The sequence below is a fragment of the Apium graveolens genome, chromosome 3 (genome assembly GCF_009905375.1).
Source record: "Apium graveolens cultivar Ventura chromosome 3, ASM990537v1, whole genome shotgun sequence".
NCBI lineage: Eukaryota > Viridiplantae > Streptophyta > Magnoliopsida > Apiales > Apiaceae > Apium > Apium graveolens.
The window spans coordinates 264,572,180-264,589,857 of record NC_133649.1 but is presented as its reverse complement, the minus strand read 5'-3'; positions in this window follow the sequence as shown (position 1 = coordinate 264,589,857).

Sequence of the window (17,678 nt, the reverse complement as noted above, 5' to 3'; positions counted from 1 at the left end):
GCTGAAGCTGTGAATACTGCATGCTACACTCGGAACATTTCTTTGGTTAATCAAGAAAAATGCATGACACCCTATCAATTGTTCAAGAATAGGATCCCAACTCTAAATTTTCTTCATGTCTTTGGCTGCAAATGTTTTTTCTTAAGGAATCAAACTGATCAACATGGAAAGTTTGATGCCAAAGCAGATGAAGGAATTTTTGTTGGATATGCTATTGAAAAAGCATATAGAGTCTACAATCTAAGAACCAACATTGTTATGGAATCAATACATGTTGTGTTTGATGATAAAGAGATTAAAGGATTACAAGATGGGGATTTCCATGAAAGCCTCAAATTTGATAGTATGGAGATGGTTAGTGATGACAGTGATGATGAAAATGACCAAGAAACAGTGGCCAAGGACAATGCAAAAAAATCTACAAATAATGAATCACATAATTTAATATTCGTCGAGTTACAGAATGCTTCATCCATCGGTAGACAATCTGCTTCATCCGTCAGTAGATAATCAGCTTAATCCGTCGAGATACAAAGTGCATCATCCATCGGAACAATGAGAGAAGCTGAGAGTCAAAACAGATCACTTACAGAATTGAACCCCCTCTTCAAATCAAAGATTCACTAACTCAGGGGGATTTTCTTATAATCAAAACTCAGTCACACATCAAGAGAAGAATGAGGCCTCTTCATCTAGAGCTAATCTACCACAACAGAGAAAATGGACTAGAGATCACCCTTTTGAACTCATTATTGGTGATGCATCTTCTAGAGTTTAAACAAGGAAAGCAACTCAAGAAGAATGTTTGTATAGCAACTTTCTTTCTAAGGAAGAACCAAAGAAGGTAGAAGAAGCTCTGTTGGATCCTGATTGGATTTTAGCTATGCAAGAAGAGCTAAACCTAATTTGAAAGGAACAAGGTATGGAAGCTGGTACCCAAGCCAAAGGGAAAGAATCCAATTGACACCAAGTGGGTATTCAGAAACAAGATGGATGAAAATGGCATAATTATTATGAACAAAGCTAGATTGGTTTCTAAGGGCTACTGTCAACAAGAAAGAATAGATTTTGATGAAACTTTTGCTCCTGTTGCAAGACTTGAAGTGTGGCAACCCAAAATCCGGGGTCAAGGATCTATGAGGCCACGCCATCTAGTTTGTGGTACAACACCAAACAACCTACGGAACAGCTGGCCATTTCCTACCCATTTCCTGGCTTTGAGTTTCATGATAGGCATCTTGATTCACTGTTATGTTGTGTCAATTTAAGAAAACAAGTGTGAGCTATAATGCCTAGCATAATAATGTACATTATGAAATGACTGTATGATAAACTCGAGCAAAATGTCATATATGATAATTATGTTTTATTCAAAAATAGTTTTCCTTGGTGATACACATCTTCTTATGAAAACAATTCTTTAATGGATTATTATCCTGCGAATACCTTAATGGTAAACCCATCACCTAGACTTGGGTTACGGTATTGCAGTATTGCATCATAATTCCAATTGAAAGAATAGGAAATTCGTTGGAGCCACCACATACGATGATCAGTCATACTACGGAAATAGTAACCTATTCTACTTGTAGAAGGACGACACCTTCGTATCCCGGTTATCACCCTAGCCGCATTCGGGCTTTATATGCTTCCCCATTCAGCCCGGGTATATTTTGCATACTTCGTATGTCCTTTAGTACACATGTCACCTTCTCATACGAAAATAAATATGGTAGTCTACCCATTCCATGAAGTACTGGATCTCTACCCCTCCCTTGTCCTTTTAAGAATCCTATCATCTACTTGGAATCATCGAACCATATCGAAGTTCCCCCAAGGGTTTTGCTTGTTGATAGGCACAACTTTACCTCATATATATATATGTACTTCCAAAAGTTTCGGAGGAAGTACTAAGGATGTGAGTTGACCGTTGTCAATAAATAAGTAAATAAGGGTGAGTTTCTTTCGAAACTATGTTCAAAGTATTTTAAAATAAGTCGAGATAATATTCTTCGATGATTTGAAATTATTCGAATGATTTTCCGAAAATCAGAAAGTATTTTAGATCAAGTTTTATGATTTTTAAATCATAAATAAATCCTTTAATAAATAATTAATAGTTAATTATTAATCGGTAAATAATTAAACCTCGAATATTTATACTTTTAAAAGAATATTGAAATAATATTCCTCAACTTATTTATGTTTAAGTAATATAATAATCTTTAATATTTAATCGAGTTTGAAATAAGTATAGTTGAGGGAATACGATATTTGGAAATTGCTTTAATAAAAGTTCGAGGTGTTTAATATTTCGTATGTGGACGTTGAGTCCCTTAAAATGTACTATTATGGACTTTTAATCGTCCCGTACTATCGTTGGAATAATTCCTGGGTTTATATTTTAAAATTCCGACCGACTTTCGGTCTTATAATTATACGTCACGCTTATAGCGGAGTTAAACATTTTACGATATATGCTTATCGTTGAACATCGCTATATTATGCAAAAATTCAATCACTACGTATCATGGCAAGCATGGTATCCGTTCACAATACAACAGTAAATGGAGTTGGGTTCGTAAACTTGTGTAACAGCCCGCACTTCCGGACTATTAGTTATAAATCAAAACTAATACAAACTATAATATACTAATCAAAATTCAATTAAAAAGGTGACTATTACAAATGCGCAGCTAAAAGCAGAAGCCCAAAGGTCAATCTACTCCAATTCTAAGTCCTCGAACTCCAATGCTAACCAACTCGAATCTTAGATGAAACCTGAAATTGTAAGGGTGAGCTACAAAGCTCAGCAAGAAAATAATCGATCCAACTAGTAGGCCAAGTAACATGAACACATATAACAAAATACGATACGATATACGACATGCAAAACAAACACCTTCGATAAATATTCTTATTCTTATTCGATACACACAATACACATACTACATAAACAACAATAATTCAAAATCAATAACTCATGCCACGACCACTACAACCCGGTGATAACGGTCCTAAATTTTCAGAAAACTGTCAATACAATCCGATGACTACGGTCCTAAGTTCTTATTCGATATTTTCACAAACCATGGCACAAATCAAAGATCTTAAATTATCGCCGAGACAACACACATATACATCGATACATATTCTATTACACATAATAATTTCAAATATATCATCACTTAGACAAAATTTTGATAATCAAAGATAAAGACGTAACACATAATTTTGAAAACACTAGTAAGATCGATCGAAAACTTACCTCAAATTCTGATCAGATCTTAATATAGCCTTTTGACCCACTAAACGATGTTTTCTTGGAAAACACAAAGCACGAAAATTGTAGAGAACGAAAAGATCTTTCCAAAAAGTCCAGAATCAACAAATTCTTACTTACGATGAATTTTCTATGAATTTTACAAAACTGCTGATTTTTGCTGAGAAGAGCCCTTCGGATTTTAATACAAAAAGCGAGAAAGACAAATATGATGTATTTATAACGATACAAAACCCTATATCTTAACCTATAAGTTATCCATATTAGAATTTGACCCAAATTTTAGGCCCATTAGTCTAATTCAATTTTAAATCCTAATCTTTATCTATTTTTAATACTTTTTATTCTATTATTCTATTATTAATCTAATTCTAACAATTACGGGATATTACATACTACCCTCCTTAAAAAGAATTTGGTCCCTAAATTCCCAATAAACCTATAGCGTCTACGCCCCATAATCTTTATAGGTCTAACTTAAACTATGGTCCACAAGAACGAATCCTAGGGAATGTACTAGTCCTATACCTAATACATTCCGAAGGTCAACCTGCTCTGGATACCAACAGAAACAGCCGCACTTCTGGACTATTAGTTATAAATCAAAACTAATAAAAACTATAATATACTAATCGAAATTCGATTACAAAGGTGACTATTACAAATGCGCAGCTAAAAGAGGAAGCCCAAAGGTCAATCTACTCCAATTCTAAGTCCTCGAACTCCAATACTAACTAACTCGAATCTTAGACGAAACCTGAAATTGTAAGGGGTGAGCTACAAAGCTCAGCAAGAAAATAATCGATCCAACTAGTAGGCCAAGTAACATGAACACACATAACAAAATACGATAATCTATACGATATGATATATGACATACAAAACAAACACCTTCGATACATATTCTTATTCTTATTCGATACACACAATACACATACTATAACGACTCGTGTATTTTTCTTTTTCTTTTAATATTTAAAAGTGAAATAAAGATTTGAATAATTAAATAAAGGTGTGTATTGGTTTTTGGCAGCAGTTATTGATTGTTATTTAATTATTTATGATATGTTGATATGTGGGATTTAATTGTGTGATTTATTAGTGAGTTATATGATTTTATTTCGCTTGTAAAAGTGATTTTATTGTAGTTTTAATTCCATAAATACTTGGATTATTTCTAAATTTGGTTTTATAATTTTAATAATTATTTTTAGGACTTTATAAAATTAAGAAATCAATATTTCATTAATTATTCATTTTTAAATGATTTTCTGAGTGTGTTTGATGGTAAAATCCATATTTAATTATGGGAATTTCCAAATATCATGAAACTTATATTTTATTAAGTTCGTATTATTCGGAGAATATTAAAATTATTTTGGAAATTTTCGGGAATCGTTTCACCCGCGCGTTGTTTCATTATTCGTTAAAAGCGGGTATAAAGTGCACCTTAAAAAGTGTTTTTAAAATTACGAAACTTATATCTTTATTAAGTTCGGGATATTTGTAACATCTTAAGATTATTTTGGCTATGTTTTGACTAATATTTATTTTCAAATTGTACCCTTAAAAATAGATTAAAATGACGTGTAGGGCTTGCAGTCAGTCAAAATAAAAATAAAATGACATGTATCCAATAAAGTTGGACACGTGTCATGCGTTGGTTGTTTCAGGAGAGTGAGTAAGCAATTGAAGGGGAGATAAACATCAATTTCCTTTGGTCTCTCGGCTGTGCTCTCAATTGTCTCTCTTTCTCTCTTCTTGCTCTTCTGTTATCTCTCATTTTTCTTTCTTTTTTCGCCCGTCTACTTCCTTCCTTCTTCGGATGTTCTTGCCCTGTGCTTCACCGCCGTTTTCCGGCTTGACTTCCGGTGAGCCGCCGCTGTTTCTCAGTTTGGCTTGGTTCCATTTTTGTTCAGTTGATATGCATATGTATACTTGTGTATATGTGTGTGCTCTGTGTATACTTGTGTGTGTGTGTGTTGTGTGTGCGACTGTGTTATGTGTGTGTGGGCGGCGCATGGCCGTGTGTGCTGCGGGTGCTCCTCTGTGGTGTTTCTTAGTTGGGTTGCTCAGCTGGGCATCTCAGTTGGGCTGGTGGTTTGTTCCTTGTTGGGCCGTTCATGTTCTGTTTGTTTGGATTATTACAAATTTTTAATTTTAATTCCTTTTATTGCAGGGAATTATTGATTAACATTCATGATATTGATTATTCGTGTTGGAAATGATTTTCGAAATAATTGGTAGAATTTATGATGGAAACCCGAAATTAATCGGGTACCCGTAAATTTTACCGCCGCTTCGGTGAGTCAACAGTGGACCGTGATGATCATTATCTGAGTCCTAATCTTAATAAATAAATAAAAATAAATTGTATATTGGAGTTGTACATAATAATTGTGTGATTGTGGAATTGGTAGAATAACGAGACTTGTGATTTGTTGGTTGTTAACGTCGACTGGAATCGACGGGTAGTTTTACAAACAAAAGAGTTGTTGCCAAAATTTTCTAAAAATATATTTGTAAATGTACGTATTTATATTATACGTATTATTCCTATTTGTGTTTGGATTACATGCTTATGTGTATATTAACGATACGATTCGGGTTATCGGATTGGGTTGTTAGGATTTGAGGATACCAAGCATGTCGGTATAATTAACTAGGGTACTCTGTATTGTAGATCCCAGTCGAGTTCCCCAGGACTGAAGTCAGCGTGAAAGCTACTTAGGGTTTTGTAAAGCGTTACAAGGCAAGTACCCCTGACCATTCTTTTATGATTCGGTACATATGAATGGCTAAATGTTTTATTCTTGTAATGGAACAGAAACGTTTTTAATTACGTATCCCCTATAGTTATAAATCACTATTTTCAAATTGTTTTGGGGAAAAGTAACTTTGAAAGGTACCTATCTCGAATGAAATGATTTGCGAACTGGATTTTATATGTGTGCTGGCTAAATAAATGATTTTGAAAATGAAATAGTTACAAGTGTTTTGAAAACTGGATAAAACGGTCAGATATGGTATACATTGGGGCCAGAGTAGGCCTATTGAGGTGGCGTAAGAGGCTAATTCGGTTGCGCGCAATATAAAACCGATTAGTCCAGCAGGTCAGAGATCTAGCTGGTTTCTGAGTTCTGGAATAGGTAAATGGGATGGCAGTTAGAGCCGTCTGATGTTGATAGCCTGATCAGCTGTCTTCACATATCCGCTACGTATCTGATTTGGATTTGTGATTCCCGTAAAGGCATAAAAAGTTGATACAACAGTTTTATAAATGTGATTAGCATGCTAAAATTTGACTCTGGTATTTACACAGCACACTACTATGTTATTTTGATAAAACATGCTAGTTAGTGATATCTAGTTATCTCCGATTTTTATTATATAATGTTGATATCATGATTACAGCTCTGTTCCTATTATTGTTACATTACTGTTTTATTCCATTATTCATATATTGGTACTGCTGAGCGATTATGCTCACCCTTGCAAACTGTTATGTATATCTCGCAGATGCCTAGAAGACCAGTCAGACAGACCCATGTTCCCGCCCCTACTGGACCCGGCTCCTCTGAGGTAGTTTGTATCAGGCCATGAGGTCTGATGAGTTGCTGAATAAAGTTAGAGTGTGTTAGATGTTGAATAAATGAGTTATAATAATGTGAATTTGAACCATACTTGAACCTGGATCGGATCTTGGTTTGGGGTCAAGTTAGTATATTTTAATAATAATCTTGTTGTTTATACTGTTGGTAATTGTGTTTGATGACGTCAACTCCTGACCCCGGGGTTGAGGCCGTCACAGTTGGTATCAGAGCTACAGGTTCAAGTCCCTGATTCAGGTTAGGGATTGTGTCGAGTAGGTGATAACGTGAGTCTTTAGGTGTAAGTCAGCAACTCATTCAGAGGAGCGAACCTTTAGAGTTAGTCGAGGGTTCTGACGGCGTTACCCTGGCATCTATTAAATGTTTTGATAGAATTGCCTTGACCTGGTTGTGTTTTCCCTGTATATTTATTATGTTGACAGTGGCCTATTGCGATTTCGAGTTCTCCATCTCGGGAGAATCCCTCTGATTCGGATAGCTCAGATTCTGAGAGACCCCTAGATGTTGTTACTGAGGAGACCCTTATGCCTCCTCCACCAGTTCCTTCCTTTGTGCCGAGAGACATCCCTGGACCTGGTCCTCGTCCCCGTTGGGTACGCAGGTCTGTGTCCACTGTCAGGGATTTCCATCCCGGCTGTGGTCCCAGTTCTTCCATGATGAGACCTCCAGTACCTCCTGTGGCCCCTAGTGGTACTTCTTCACCGATCTCTTACCATGTTCACCGAGCGGTGAATACTTCCTTTATTAGAGATTAGAGTCCGGAGTTTGCTGCTCAGTTTGATCAGGTACCCGTTGTACCTTTCCAGGGCATCCCTGCCCCTTCCCCTGAGGTGCGGGCTCATGTGCGAGCATTGACTCAGATGGCTGTAGAGAGGGCTAGATCTGTTGACCGTTTCATTAGCTCAGAGTTTAGAGCTGTGCAGTATCAGGACCTAGTGAACTGGCTAGTGTTTGAGCTAGGTTCCATTGGTGGCAGTGGTAGTGGCTAGACAGGGTTGCAGCAGAGAGATACAGAGCTCAGAGTTGACTTTTGGGAGTTCTGTAGTTGTTTACTTTGTATATGTATATTATGTTGTGATAGTTTGTAGTAGGCGAGGCTGCTATGACAGCCAATTTTGGTGTGTATTCGGATAGTTTCTGTTTGGTTGGATTTTCAGTTGTACTAGTTGGATTATGTTGGTTATTATGTTACAGCTGCTTTATTCTATTGTTCAGTTTTTATATATTGTGCGTTGCTATTATTGTTGTTATTATTATTGTTGTTTCTGTTACTGGCATTTTTAGATTATAATCATTCACTCAGGACGGATCCAATTAAACTGGGGATGAGAATATTGTCTTAGTGGCAACGCTCTCCTGATGCATAAATATAAACTGCCTGGAGCAATCTTCTTTCTTATATATGACTGTTATGTTTCAGGAGATGCCACCAAAGAGAAACTCTCAACCCAATAACGGATCTGCTGGGGATCCTTCCATGAGTGAATTGATGAACTTGTTGCGTCAGCAGTGTACACAGCTGGCCCAACAGCAACAACAATTCCAGCAGCAGCAGCAACAATTGCAACAACAACAATAACAGCAACAGCAGCTCATACAGCAACAACAACAACAAATCCAACAACAGCAACTACAAATCCAGCAGCAGCATGAGATGAGGGGGGCAAATCAGGGTGTTAGTTTTAAGTCTTTTCAAGCAGTGAAGCCCCCAGAGTTTAAAGGAGAAGTAGATCTTGTTGCTGCCAGGATATATTTAAAGGAGATGGAAAAGGCGTTTGCGCTCACCAAGGTGAGTGAGGATTTAAAAATGGACTATGCTAGTTATTTTTTAAAGAATGATTCAAATTATTGGTGGGAATCTACGCGAGCTCTAGAAGGATAAGGTCCAGTTCCATGGGCCAGATTTACAGAGTTGTTTTTGGAGAAATACTTTCCGGATTGTCTACAGAGTCAAATGGAGATGGAATTTTTGGAATTGAAACAAGGAGATAGGAGTGTCACGGAGTATGAAGCAAAGTTTACGGAGTTGGCCCGTATAACACCGAAATATGTGAGTTCGGAAGCTCAACGAGCGAAGCAGTTTTAACAAGGGTTGAAGTCAGAAATAAGGAGTGGAGTTGTAGCCTTACAACTCAAGACTTATACTTTGGTAGTTCAGGCTGCCCTAGTGATAGAGAGTGATCAGAGGTTAGCTACAAAGGAGCAAGGTGAGAAGAAGAGGAAATTTGAGAATGGACCTACTAAGTCAGAATCAGGAATAGCAAGTCAGAAGTTCCAGCGTTGGTTTGGTAAGAATAAGAATAAGAGGTCCAAGAGGCAGAACTTTCCCCAGGCGAGACCCGGTACTCCTTCAATTAACTCTGCCCCGACGAGGATGAGTAAGCCAGTGGTTGATTGTAAGATGTGTGGGAAGAAGCACAGTGGACAGTGCCGAGAGAATATTAATTGTTTTAAGTGTGGATAGAAAGGTCACTATTCCACGGAGTGTAAGTCTGAGATTCAAGGAGTTACTTGCTTTAGTTGCGGCAAAGTGGGACACATAGCTAGGAATTGCAAGTCAGTGACCCAAGGTAATGCTGGAAGGAGTGTGTCCCAAGGACCAGCAACCAATACCACTAGAGCTAGGACTTTTAAGATGACCTAGAAGTCTCCAGTTCATGACTCCGATGTGGTTGCAGGTACGCTTACTCTTAATTCTGTACCTGTTAACATTTTGTTTGATTCGAGAGCATCCAAATCTTTTATATATGTGAATTGTGTGAATAAAATGCAATTGATGTTGGAAGACCTAGAAGAACCTTTGACCATAGAAGTGGCTAATAAAGATAAAGTAAACGTAAGTCAATTTTTTCCTGGATGTTCCCTAGAGATTTTAGAGTATATGTTCCCTATTGACTTAATACCCTTTGAGTTGGGAGACTTTGATATTATTTTAGGTATAGATTGGTTGTCTTTATATAAGGCGAATATAGACTATAAGAAAAATAGAGTTGTTATGTATACCCCAGATAATAAAAGGATCAGTTACAAAGGACAGAGACAAGATAGAAAGTTCCTTTCAGTGATGCAAGCAAAGAGATTATTGCGGCAAGGGTGTGAGGCATATTTAGCTCATGTGGTGGATACGAAGAAAGAGACCCCTATTTTGGATGAGATTCCTATAGTAAGAGAATTCCCTGATGTTTTCCCAGAAGAGTTACCAGGATTTGCCACTTGATCGAGAGATAGAGTTTTCTATTGATTTAATACCTGGAGCTGAACCAGTTTCTAAGGCTCCATACCAGATGGCCCCAATGGAAATGAAAGAATTGGATAAGCAACTTCATGAATTATTGGATAAGGTAGTCATTCAACCCAGTGTTTCTCCGTGGGGTGCTCCAGTGTTATTTGTGAAGAAAAAGGATGGAAGTATGAGATTGTATATTGAGTATAGAGAGTTGAACAAGTTGATGATAAAGAATAAGTATCCTTTGCCACGCATCGACGATTTGTTTGATCTGCTTAAGGGAGCATGTTACTTCTCAAAGATTGACTTAAGATCTGGCTACCACCAACTGAAGATAAAGCCTGAAGATATCCCCAAGACTGCATTCAGAACAAGGTATGGCCATTACAAGTTTCTAGTGATGTCATTTGGATTGACGAACGCGCCAACGGCTTTCATAGATTTGATGAATATGGTATATAAGGAGTATCTAGATAAGTATGTTATTGTATTTATTGATGACATCCTCATATATTCGAAGAATCCAGAAGAGCATGCCATGCATCTACGGATTGCCCTTCAGAAATTGAGGGAAAAGCAATTGTATGCAAAGTTATCCAAGTGCGAGTTTTGGTTGACAGAGGTGCAGTTTCATGGATATGTAGTGAGTCAGGAAGGTATCAAAGTAGACCCAGTAAAGATTGAAGCCGTATCAAAGTGGGAGCAACCGAAGACACCGACGGAAATAAGAAGTTTTCTTGGGTTAGCAGGATATTATCAACGGTTTTTGAAAGATTTCTCGAAGATTGCATCCCCATTGACCAAGTTGACCAGGAAGAATGAGAAGTTCATTTGGACGGAAAAGTGTGAAGAGAGTTTCCAGGAACTGAAACGAAGATTAGTGACGGCTCCAGTGTTTGCATTACCAGACGAAACGGGAAACTTTGTGATCTATAGTGATGCTTCTTTGAAAGGATTGGGTTGTGTGCTAATGCAGCATGAGAAAGTTATTGCTTATGCCTCCAGACAATTAAAGCTTCACGAACAGAAATATCCAGTTCATGACCTTGAGTTGGTGGCTATAGTGTTTGCTTTAAAGTTATGGCGTCACTACTTGTTTGGAGAAAAATGCGATATTTATACAGATCATAAGAGCCTGAAGTACATATTCACGCAGAAGGATTTGAACATGAGACAAAGAAGGTGGTTGTAACTGATTAAGGACTACGATTGTTCGATTAACTATCACCCAGGCAAATCTAATGTGGTGGCTGATGCTTTGAGTAGAAAAGAAAGGCTGAATATGGTTAAGATTACGGAAGAATTAGCACAAGACTTGGAAAGAACGGAGATTGAGGTTCGAGTACCTAGTGAGAATCAAGAGCAACTATATGAAGTTACTTTCCAGCCGACATTAATGGAAAAGATCAGAAGGTGTCAAGAAGGAGTTATGGAATAAGAGTCGGATACTTTGACAAGAGAGGAGTTGTGTACTCAAAAAGATAATCAAGGGTTATATAGATTTTCATCCAGAGTTTGGATTCCTAATGTAACGGAATTGAAGAACTGAAGTATTACACGAAGCGCATAACTCTAGGTTCTCTATCCACCCTGGTAGTACTAAGATGTACCAAGATTTGAAGAGAAACTTTTGATGGCCATGGAATGAATAAGGATATTTCCAATTGGGTAAGTAAGTGTCATGTATGTCAGACGGTGAAAGCCTGATCATCAACGACCAAGCGGATTAATACAACCTTTGGAGATTCCCAATGGAAGTGGTAAGAGATTGCTATGGATTTTGTAGTGGGATTGCCAAGGACGAGAGTAAATCACGACGCTATTTGGGTAATCATTGACAGATTGACTAAGTCAGCGCATTTTCTTCCGATCAATGAAAGATATTCGTTGGAAAAGCTAGTTAAGTTATATTTGGATGAAATAGTTACCAAACATGGAGTGCCTGTGTCTATAGTGTCAGATCGAGACCCGAGATTTAATTCCAGGTTCTGGACTAAATTCCAAGAGTGCCTAGGAACAAAGTTGAATATGAGTACCGCCTATCATCCTCAGACGGACGGCCAAAGTGAAAGAATGATTCAGACTATAAAGGATGTGTTGAGAGTCTGTGTTTTGGATTTTAAAGGTAATTGGGATGAACACCTACCTTTGATTGAGTTCTCGTATAATAACAGTTACCATGCCAGTATCGGGATGCCACCTTACGAAGCTTTGTATAGACGTAAGTGTAGATCACCGTTGTATTGGGATGAGGTAGGAGAAAAGAAAGTGTTAGGTCCTGAGTTGGTTCAGCAAACCAGAGACGCCATAGTGTTGATTCGGAAAAGGTTAGAAGCAACCCAAGATAGACTAAAGAAAGTTTGCAGATTTGCATAGGAAATATATGGACTTCGAGATAGGAGCTCTGGTGTTACTAAAAGTATCACCTTGGAAAGGGTTACTATGATTTGGTCAGAAGGGTAAACTTAGCCCTAGATTTATAGGACCCTTTGAGGTTTTGAAGAAAGTGGGGAAGGTTGCTTATGAGATATCGTTACCACCGCAGTGGCAACACATTCATAATGTGTTCCACGTATCTATGTTGAAGCCCTATATCCCTAGTTCGAATCAAGTCATAGAATATGAATCGATTGAGCTTTAGCCAGATTTGTCCTATATTGAACAACCGATTCAAATTTTAGACCGTAAAGAGCGAGTCCTTAGAAATAAGTCGATTCCTGTAGTGAAAGTTTTGTGGAGAAATCCTCAAGTAGAAGAGTCTACTTGGGAATTAGAGTCAGACATACTTGATAAATATCTTCATCTGTATAGTTAAGTCAGATTTCGGGGATATAATATTTTTAAGGGGAAAGGATATAGGGACTCGTGTATTTTTCTTTTTATTTTAATATTTAAAAGTGTAATAAAGATTTGAATAATTAAATAAAGGTGTGTATTGGTTTTTGGCAGCAGTTATTGATTGTTATTTAATTATTTATGATCTGTTGATATGTGGGATTTAATTGTGTGATTTATTAGTGAGTTATATGATTTTATTTGGCTTGTAAAAGTGATTTTATTGTAGTTTTAATTCCATAAATACTTGGATTATTTCTAAAATTGGTTTTATAATTTTATAATTTTAATAATTATTTTTAGGACTTTATCAAATTGAGAAATCAATATTTCATTAATTATGCATTTTTAAATGATTTTCTGAGTGTGTTTGATGGTAAAATCCATATTTAATTATGAGAATTTCCAAAAATCATGAAACTTATATTTTATTAAGTTCGTATTATTCTGAGAATTTTAAAATTATTTTGGAAATTTTCGGAAATCATTTCACCCGCGCGTTGTTTCGTTATTGGTTAAAATCGGGTATAAAGTGCACCTTAAAAAGTATTTTTAAAATTGCGAAACTTATATCTTTATTAAGTTCGGAATATTTGTAACATCTTAAGATTATTTTGGCAATATTTTGACTAATATTTATTTTCGAATTGTACCCTTAAAAATAGATTAAAATGACGTGTAGGGCTTGCAATCAGTCAAAATAAAAATAAAACGACACGTATCCAACAAAGTTGGACACGTGCCGTGCGTTGGTTGTTTCAGGAGAGTGAGTAAGCAATTGAAGGGGGAGATAAACATCAATTTCCTTTGGTCTCTCGGCTGTGCTCTCAATTGTCTCTCTTTCTCTCTTCTTGCTCTTCTGTTATCTCTCATTTTTCTTTCTTTTTTTGCCCGTCTTCTTCCTTCCTTCTTCGGCTGTTCTTGCCCTGTGCTTTACCGCCGTTTTCCGGCTTATCTTCCGGTGAGCCTCCGCTGTTTCTCAGTTTGGCTTGGTTCTATTTTTGTTCAGTTGATATGCATATGTATACTTGTGTATATGTGTGTGCTATGTGTATACTTGTGTGTGTGTGTTGTGTGTGCAACTGTGTTATGTGTGTGTGGGCGGCGCGTGGCCGTGTGTGCTGCGGGTGCTGCTCTGTGGTGTTTCTCAGTTGGGTTGCTCAGCTGGGCATCTCAGTTGGGCTGGTGGTTTGGGCCTTGTTGGGTCGTTTATGTTCTGTTGGTTTGGATTATTACAAATTTTTAATTTTAATTCCTTTTATTGCAGGGAATTATTGATTAACATTCATGATATTGATTATTCGTGCTGGAAATGATTTTTGAAATAATTGGTAGAAAACTTACCTCAAATTCTGATCAGATCTTAATATAGCCTTTTTGACCCACTAAATGACGTTTTCTTGGAAAACACAAAGCACTAAAGTTGTAGAGAACGAAAAGATCTTTCCAAAAAGTCCAGAATCAACAAATTCTGACTTACAATGAATTTTCTATGAATTTACAAGACTGCTGATTTTTGCTGAGAAGAGCCCTATTAATTTTAATACAAAAAGCGAGAAAGACGAATATGATTTATTTATAATGATATAAAACCCTATATCTTAATCTATAAGTTATCCATATTAGAATCTGATCCAAATTTTAGGCTCATTAGTCTAATTCAATTTTAAATCCTAATCTTTATCTATTTTAAATACTTTTTATTCTATTATTAATATAATTCTAACAATTACGGGATATTACAACTTTCCTGGGTATCTCGAAGTGAAGGACGTTCTAGGTTCCGCTCGAAAATCTATAATCATAAACAAAATTCGTTTCGTTAGGTCCCGTTCTTAATTTACGGCGACTGGCACTCATGTGCTACTTATTATGCACCCTCTCAATTTATATTTACCTTATCATTTCTTTAAGTCCTTATTCACACTACAGGTCATTTCCTTTTTCGAAGTGTCTTAAGTCCGTTTTCATTTTTCCTCGTCGCCTCCGCTTATGGATTCTACGGTTTTCTAATCGCGCGGTCTCGGCTCCGATATTTTTATAAATCAAAAAGTCATTATTTTCATCTGAAATTTTTATGAAAGTTAGGAAACTAAATTTACTACTCTATGTAAAAATTTCATGATTTATGAACCTTTTTAAGTCGATCCTTTTTATTATCAAAGTTCGTAATTCGTAGTAGTTTTTGTCGCACAAATCACTTTTAGTAAAACGGCCATAACTTTTGATCCGTAAATCGGAATCACGCAATTCAAGTGCCTAAACGATCCTTATAACAGTTTTCTATCATAATCAAGTGTTATTTTTCAAGAAAATGCAGTTTAAATCTCCGGGAATTTCTGCAGAAACGTAAAGTAATGTTTTGTTCATTTTAGCGAGATTACAATTAAGATCCGAGTTTCGTTTATGCTTTAAATCTTTATACTACCACCAACAATCAACATATCATCATCACCACACTAAATCCTCATAGGAACATCATGTTATTGAGATAAAAACAATCAACCTTAAATCTACTTAGCTAAACATCAAGATTACAACAATACTTTCACCAAAACTAGGTTTACAACTATATCTAAAAGAATCTTGAACTTAAACCTTAAGTAAGGATGGGTCAAAGATTTATACCTTTCTGGAGAGCTTGAGATGTGTTATTGACGATGGTGAAGTCTTGAGAGTGCTTAGTAGGGTTTTTGGAACCTAAAACAACCATTAAAATCAAGAAACCAAATAAAAGTTACTATTCATACTATTCACTATCATCTCTTTTGAATTTATTTCACTCATCAAACCTTGATAAAAAGAGCTCAAAGATTTATCTTACCTTAGTTTAGGTGGTATGAAGCTTGAGAATTAATGGGGGAATTTTTCCATGGCTAGAGCTTGGTGATTTGAAATTGAATTCTTTATTTTTGGGAAGGGGCCGAATGAAATTGTTCTTGGGAGAGAGAGAGGATTTTTGTGTTTGCTTCTTGGTTGCTTCTTGCAATAATTCTTGTGATATCTTGTATTTGATTGTTATTCTCTAGTATATATCATAGGATTTATTTTTGTTTTCAAATCTTTAGACAAAACTAGCTAGGCTTTTCTAGTTTACAAGCTAAGCTAGTTAGTTTAGCCATTTAGCTTACTATTCTCTTAGCCCTAGTTGATCATCCTGCTTCCTTAGCTCACTATTTAATAAAGTAACCATGGTTACTTTTCTACCATGGTTAGTTACTGCGTTACGTTTATTTAATCATTTACGCATTCGTTCGGTCGCTTAAACATTTTCGTAATAATTTCTCGTAAACGGTTCGCGACGTAAATCCATTCGTATTTATTCCTTATGTTTTGAATTATCGTACTTGGATATAAATCCGTAGGGTTTTGAATTTGTAATTATATTGTGATCCTCGTAATCCTCGATGATTCGTAAATATGGTCATTTTTCAAAGTTCATTTTCTTCGAAAACTAATAGCATTTACATACACTCATTTGGTACGTATAATCATAATATCAACTTTGAAACTCATTTTCTTATGCATTACATAGTGTGGGCTAAAATGTTTTTCCTCGTCTGTCAGAGTTACTATTCATTAAACGCTTTTACAAAGTCTCAAAAATTCGAGTTATTACATGAAGCCATCAGAATTTTCTTAGCCTATGCAGCCCATGCCAATTTTAAAGTCTATCAAATGGATGTCAAAAGTGCCTTTATGAATGGAAATTTGGAGGAGAAAGTCTATGTCAGTTAACCTCCTGATTTTAAAGATCCAGATTTTCCAGAATATGTCTACTACCTTTTGAAAGCACTTTATGGATTGAAGCAAGCACCTAGAGCCTGGTATGATACTTTGTCAAAGTTTCTCTTAGAAAATCACTTCACAAGAGGTACTGTTGACAAAACTTTATTCTTTAGAAATGTTAATGGCTCTAGTATACTTGTTCAAATTTATGTAGATGATATTATATTTGGCTCTATAGATGAAAAACTTTACAAAAAGTTTGCCAAATTGATGCAAAAGTAAGTATGAAATGAGCATGATGGGAGAACTAACTTACTTTCTTGGTTTACAAGTTAAGCAAGTTAGTGATGGAATATTCATTAGTCAAACCAAATACATTTATGATCTTCTAAAGAAGTTTGATCTAATGGATTCCACATCTGCAAAAACTCCCATGGCCACTGCAACTAAGCTTAAATTAAACACTACTGAAAAGTCTGTGGATATTTCAAGCTATAGAGGCATGGTTGGCTCACTTTTGTACTTAACAACTAGTAGGCCAGATATAATATTTGCTACTTGTCTTTGTGCTAGATTTCAGGCTGATCCTAGAGAATCTCACTTAGTAGCTATTAAGAGAATTTTCAGATACCTCAAGGGAACACCAAAACTTGGTATTTGGTACCCTAGAGATTCTGGTTTTGATCTAAATGGTTATTCAGATGCAGATTATGCAGGTGGTAAAATTGATAGAAAAAGTACAACAGGAACCTGTCAATTTCTAGGAAACAAGCTTGTGTCCTCGTTCAGTAAAAAGCAAAATTCAGTTTTTACTTCTACAGCTGAAGCTGAATATATTGCTACTGGAAGTTGTTGTGCACATATTTTATGGATGAAGAATCAATTGTTGGACTATGGTCTGCAAGTGGACAAAATTCCTATTTTCTGTGATAACACAAGTACAATTGCCAACACTGAAAATCCAGTACAACATTCATGAACAAAGCACATAGAC